We start from the raw sequence: 7,449 nt of genomic DNA on the forward strand, positions 1-7,449 counted from the left end.
TCTTGCATCTATTCTGACAAAATCACATCAGTTTCATAGCTTCTTCAGGCTCAAAAAAAAACATCATTTTTCGTTCCTAACAGTACTTTTGCTCACCTCCTGACACTTTATAAATCTCATATTCATCCAGTCTTAGAATACCATCCACTCCAAATGTTCCCACATTTAGGATGGGCACTTAAGATTTCCTCAGAATGCTTAATTATATATAGAAGAGAACAATTTGCTTCATTAATGATCCTTACCTCGCTATCTCCCTCGAGTCGCTTTTCCATATACTGTATATATATATATATATATATATATATTTGTATGAAGAGAATTTAATGACAGAAACCGAAAATAATTGTCAGGTTTTAATAGTATAACACACTACTAGTTTTTCGGCTTTTAACAGACTTCTTCAGGCTGTTCCTTTATCTTTTAAAAATAGGAAACAGCATTAAAAACATTTAAAAAAATCAGCTAACGCCTTTTTATTCCTGTGTATAGGAAGTAGGTGAGGCCATTTAGCCCTATCTACTTTTGGAGACTCAGTGGGCTTTTCAATCTCCACTGGTACCCAATCAGAGATTGCTTGCCCAAGGCTATCACTAATTAAGCGGCACGCAGTGAAGAGAGACGGCGCAACAAGTGCTGCCATCTCGTGGTCCTTAACCCTAACACTTGTATTGAATGTCTGAAATAATGTGGATTCCACGGTTGATTTTCTTGAGTTTACAGGACAAAAAACCGAGTTTCTGGGAGAAAATCCCGCTTGCCCATGCAAGACATCGACTAACTGGGAACCGGTGGAAAAAAAGGCTGAAGCTTTAAAAAAAAAAATAATAAATAAAATAACTTCAAGTGTTCAGAGCCCTATAGCAGGTAATGTAGTGGACAAAACACACCAATATTTGGTAGACGTACACAGTGGAACATGGGAATTCGATTTAAGGGAAAAAATAGTACCAAAAGTCGCCAACAGGAGAAATTTTGGCGTTGCCAAATTAATTTTAGTAGGTGTGACGAATAACTAAATGGAAAATGAGAGACAGCACACATCAATTTCATTACGTTTATTATTAATTACAAATGAGGTTCAATATGACCACCATTCTGATGTTCCAGGAACTGCATACGGTGCACGACATTTTCCACAGTTGCTCGCAACATATTGGAATTGATTTGTCTCACGTGTAACGTTATTGGATCTTTCAAAGTTTGAATATCAGGTGCATGTCCTTGATACACAATGCTTTTAAGAAATCCCCACAGCCAAAAGTCACAAGGATTGAGATCAGGCGATCTCGGTGGCCATGGCGTGGGAAATGCACGACTAATGATTCTTCTGTCAGAGAAATGTTGTCGCAAAACACACTGTACCTGAAGTCCGATGTGGGGTGGTGCACCATCCACCATGGAGATGTTGAATCGAGACATCCACTTTGCTGTAGTTGTGGAACCACAAAGTTCTGTAGCATATTGGCATACCTGTTAGCATTGACAGACCAAGTCACTGGTCCTTTTTGGCGATTTTCCTTGTAAAAGTATGGACCAATGATAAAAGATGCCGTAAATCGGAACCACACTGTGACTTTGGGCGAGTGGATAGGCATCTGCAGACACACGTGCGGATTAGTTGCAGTCCAAATGCAACAGTTGCGAGTGTTAATATCGCCGTTCAAATAAAAGTGCGCTTTGTCACTCCATAAAATCTGACATGGCCATGCATCATCCACTTTCGTGCACGCTAAGAATCTCAAAGATAAGTCGATTCGTGTAGTCACATCACCAGGATGCAATTCTTGAACATGACTGATTTTACAGGGGTAAAACTTCAACATCTGATGTAGGATTTTCCACACTGTTGTGTATGCGATACCCGTTTGCCTGGATATTGCTTGTGCACTGCTGGTACCCTGCACATTTGTCATCTCCTGTTCCACAATAGCAGTTGCACCTTGTTCAACTTGTTGGTGATTGGTTGGTTTGCATCCCCTCCCTACCTGCACTGCTAGAGTTCCAGTAGTTTCAAATCGCCAAATCAGTTTTCGTAAGTTTGTTACGCTAATCGGTCCTTTTCGTAAATTTTTCATACGCCGAAAATCACGAAGACAAGCACTGGCATTATTGTTCCGCTGATAATAGTTTGACCAACAAAGCACGCTCATGTAAGGTAAGAGGCATCGAAAAGCAGTTCGTCTACGAATGATAAGAAATCTCACAGGCTTTCCTTTTATTGCATGATCGCTCACAAGAAATGCGATAATGCAAATTAATGAATTTTACTCGGTAAACAGCGTCAAAATTTCCCCTGTTGGCGACTTTTAGTACTATTTTCTTTTCCCGTTAAATCAAATCCCCATGTGTGTACGTCTATCGAATATTGGTGTGTTGGTGTGTTTCGTCCAATACATTACTCGCTAGAGGGCTCTATAAAAAAGCCTATATACAGGGTGTTCGGGATAAATTTGACATATTTATAATTAATTATATTTTTCCGTAAGTTACATGTATTAACACACACTTCTCTTCATTTAAAAGTTTGGACCCTTCTTCATTCATATACAAGATGTCAGAAAGGATGGATAGCTGGAACCCACCTGAATCATGGAAGAGAATAACTTGTATCATGATGATTCGTGCCCGCCACCAAAATAAGGATATTACGACTGCTGCCCAATGCTCCCTGAATACAGTAAAAACAATCAGGCATGAACTAGAGACTTGCAATTGTGACTACGAGGATGTAGCAAGAAGAAAGATCCCTAGCAGACGATCTGATTGCGTTCGTACAGCAGAATTCCTCGCAAATCTGCAGGAACAGGTGTTGAAGAACCCTGGCATTGGAATTCGGGCTTTGTTCGTGGAGTTGCTAACTGTAGTCAAGCCCTGGATAACAAGGGTAGTCAATGGTAGGCCGTATGTATGGCAGCAGGATTCGGCCCCTTGCCACACCTCTGGGAAAAGTCAAAAATGGTTGTCTGAAAATTTCTACGACTTCACCAGTCCAAATGTTTGGCCTCCAAACTCCCCAGACCTTAACCCCATGGATTATTTTGTATGGGGCGCAGTTGAAAAAGACACCAATCGCACTTCCAGTAATACAAAAGCCCAGCTAATGGATAAAATTAAAACAGTTTTTGCGGCCCTTCCCAGGGAGACTGTAGCATCAGCTTGTTCGAGGTTCCGAAGCAGAATTGAAGCTGTGATCGATGCTAATGGTGGTTATTTTGAGTAAATCTTGTTGATAGTATTGTAATTAACTCTGCCTGTAATGTTTTTTTGTCAATTCATTAAATTTAATAGATACAAAGAAGATTTTCTTTTTCCTTACGAAACTGTCAAATTTATCCCGAACACCCTGTATATATATATATATATGTAGGCTTTTTTTCAGCCGGTACAGTCCGGAACGCGTTCCGGTAAACTTTTCCGGACCATTCCGGCTGAATAAAAGCCCTAAATAAATAAATAAATAAATAAATAAATATATATATATATATATATATATATGGGTGGGAATAAATTTTTAACTTGGGTATATTGTATATTAGGATAACCAAGCAATTTTATATGCTTGGTTATTTTAGCTCCTAATCCCAAGTATGCAAACAATTAAGTTTGCGCCTGAAACAAAGTTCAAGTCTAAAGATGGTACAACACCTGTGCAACTCATTGAAAAGGTGGGTAAAGCTCTGATCACTATTCTTAGTATTTTCCCATAATGTAAAGCACATCTCACTAGAAGATGTATACTGCAATGCATTATGGGTGGGGTCACTACCCAGACCGGTTTCAACCTTTTTTTGAGGTCTCCTCAGTGAGTAGCTAGACCCTAAATACCAAGGTTTTAGTAATACAGAACGTTATCAACTTTACCTATATAAGTTGCAATAAGGTGTATTAAGCTTTAATAAAAATCTCTGGAGGAGATATTGATGGGAATAAATATGGGAAAATACTAAGAATAGTGATCAGAGCTTTACCCACCTTTACAATGAGTTGCACAGGTGTTGTACCATCTTTAGACTTGAACTTTGTTTCAGGCGCAAACTTAATTGTTTGCATACTTGGAATTAGGAGCTAAAATAACCAAGCATATAAAATTGCTTGGTTATCCTAATATATATATATACAGTATATATATATATATGCTGTATATATATACACACACTACAGCAACAAAAACGACGACAACTACTACTACTACTAATAATATTATTATTATCATTATTACTTGACACCTCCAGGGAGCCCAAAGACTCATTGGTTGGAGGGCACACTACTGTACTTCGTTAAATATATCTCATCCTCTGCACTACTATTTAATTCTCCAACTACGACACTACTACCATCAACACCATCTCTCGCCCATCATCACCAACAACAGTATTTTTTGTTTGTAAATTGCGTATGTTCTGAGCAGTTAATAATAGAGAAGACTGAGTGTTATACACTATATATCAAAAGAAATTCTAAAGGTTCTTTCGTTAATTTACAGGATAACAAGAAGAAGAAGAAGATGATGATGATGGATACGAATCATCATCATCTTCTTTACAAATGCTAAAACAATTAGATTACCTTACAAGTATTTTTATGTCAATCCAATCACTTAAAGGTTGCAGATCTAGCCAATATTTTAAATCTATTGGTAGGCAACGGTTACATATCGGCAGTCGCGGCTTGAAATCGTGAGGTGCTGCGACTTTCGAAATATACATAAACACTATAGGAGTTTGGATAAAATGTCAAAATTATGGTAAAAATTGAAAAAAAAAATTAAACAATATTGTTTAATTTTTTTTCAATACTAAATATTGAAAAAATATTGTTTATTATCGATAAAATTATACAATTTAGTATAATTCAAAATTACGTAAAAATAAAATATATTCTTCTTGTTTTGTTTCATGAAAAAATATTGTCTATTATCAATAAAATTATACGGTTTAGTATAATTCAAAATTACTTAAAAATAAAATCCATTATCATAACCCTAATAATGTTCTAAAATAAAAACTACAACAAATGTTATGTCTTTAATTGTAATGTCCAAATATTTAAAGAGACGGAGTAAACACGATAAGCACTACGAACACTCTATTACTGGCGCAAACTCAGTGGCGTAGCTAGATCTTTTGTCGCCCGGGACTGTCCCTGAGTTTGCCGTCCTCTCAATACACACCAAAAATACTACAACAAGTCAAAACGATGTATAGGGAAATAAATTAAAACACTATGTTTATTTTTAAACTTTAATTTCAACATTCTTGCTTTTCTGTTAGCAAAATCGATAACATTGTCGAAGTCTATTTCATCACTGAGTTGCTTCTATAGGCAGTATAGCAAGATTTCTTAAACGCAAGGTACTTATTGTAGATTTTAGATAATTCTTAATCAATTTTAATTTAGAAAAATTCCTCTCCCAACTAGCAACACCTAGAGCAATTGTGAAGAAAATTCGTAGTAGCATTACAATATTTGGAACTAAGTTCTCGAGACTCTATTTTAGAATAAACTGCAAAAGTTCAAGGGGACCGCCTTCCACGTTTCTGTTTCAACTTGCATAGCAGCAAACAGAATAAAACTCTGAAGTATTTTTCTCTCAAACAGGAACTCTTTCTTATTAATGTCATAATCATGATTTAGTTGATATTCGTATTTATCATTCAAAAGATTCGATGGAATAAGGAAGACATAGTTTTCAGCAAGAACATGAAGCTGTTGAAATGACATGGTGACTTCTTGGATCACTCTGTCCAGTGAAAAAAAAAAAAAAAACATTTCTCTCCACAACTCAGTTTCGTATGACAATTCAGCATCTCGTGATTCTTCACCTGCCATCAGTTTCTTCTTTCTACACCGACGATCCATGACTGTCCCCAGATCATCACAAATTTCTTTGGTGTAAGCTACTGAATTGTTAACTAATTCATCCCTATTTTCAGTTAACATTGCTTATAAAGCCTCAAGGTTTATATCACATTGCAGTATATTCAATCCTTTGGCTTGAAGGTAGACTTGTATGTCGTTAATTTATAGGACGGACGGATTACCACAAGCCAAGAAAGCACAGGAAGAAAAACGATTGTAACGCAACAAGCAGCAGCCAGCATCTGACCTGGTAACTATTTTCTTCTTCACAGTTAAATGTTCTACAGCACTTAAGACTTGGAGTAATTTTTTTTACAACACTCACAGCATCTCCCCGTGCACTGCACCGAGTTTTTACTACATGTTTGACACTTGGACCAGTGACTGAAGTCAGAATATCCAAGCGATGGGTTGAGGAAGAAAAAATCTTAAACAAATGGCCCACAGTTCCAAAACAGGTAATAATAAAATTCACAGTAACAAAAGCTGCATATACACCCGCCAAACTCAGCGAGTGATTTGTACATGCGACAAATTCTTCTTTTCCATTAATTTCCTTGATGCATCTCTGAACGCCAGTATGTTGACCAGCCATCACAGCAGCATTATCATATGCTTGTCCTCTACAATTCTGAATATCAATTCCATCATTTTCTAATTTTTGCAAATCATAGTTGAAATATTCTCGGCGGTTTTGCCTTTTGTTTCAATGAAATCAACAAATGATTCCACAACAGTCACTTTATTTTCATCGATCATTGATTGGTTGATAGTATTTAGCCTTATGGCTGTTTGGGGGGGGTAGCTATATATGCCACCATCTAGGGAAATGATTATGAGCAAGGTGGTTTCCCCTGTCATACTATATCCTATGACTGTAGCCTGTGTGTTCACGGGGCCGGTTTGCTTACTTGCGGAATGAAAAAACCCAGATAAACTGGTGGAAAAACCCTGCTGTCCACGCCACTTATGGTTGCGAAGCGCATAGCCACTAGGCTAACCACGCGTAACCATCGATCATAACGAAGCTTAAAACTTGGCTAGTTTGATCCTTATGAGAAATATCAGGTGTGCTGTCGAATATCATAGAAAAATACTTTGCTTATTTTACTTGCTCGATAACTTTACTTCTTACTTTTTCTTCCAAAATTTCTATAAACTCGTATAACAAAATTAAATAGTTTTCAATTCAATAGTTTTCAATCGCCGTGCCATGCGTTTTATTGTTTTATTTTTAAGAATTTGAATTATAGTATGATAGGGAAATGTAACAGTTTTGTTATATTTATATTTTACTTATTTTAGTTGTAAGTATAGTTGTTAAAAACTAATTATTAATTAAGTAATAAAAATTACTAAGTTAACATAAATAAAAGAAACGTCGAAAAATAAAATTGCGGCTCATGTGAAAACCCCCAAAAAGTGTCGTCCGGGGATTACGCCCCCCCCCATGCTACGCCACTGCGCAAACTGCATATAAATCCATTATCATAACCCTAATAATGTTCTAAAATAAAAACTATAACATATGTTATGTCTTTAATTGTAATGTCCAAATATTTAAAGAGACGGAGTAAACACGATAAG

This window comes from Typopeltis vanoorti, chromosome 1, assembly GCF_054136105.1.
Source record: "Typopeltis vanoorti isolate ZY-2024b chromosome 1, IOZ_Tvanoo_1.0, whole genome shotgun sequence".
Lineage (NCBI taxonomy): Eukaryota > Metazoa > Arthropoda > Arachnida > Uropygi > Thelyphonidae > Typopeltis > Typopeltis vanoorti.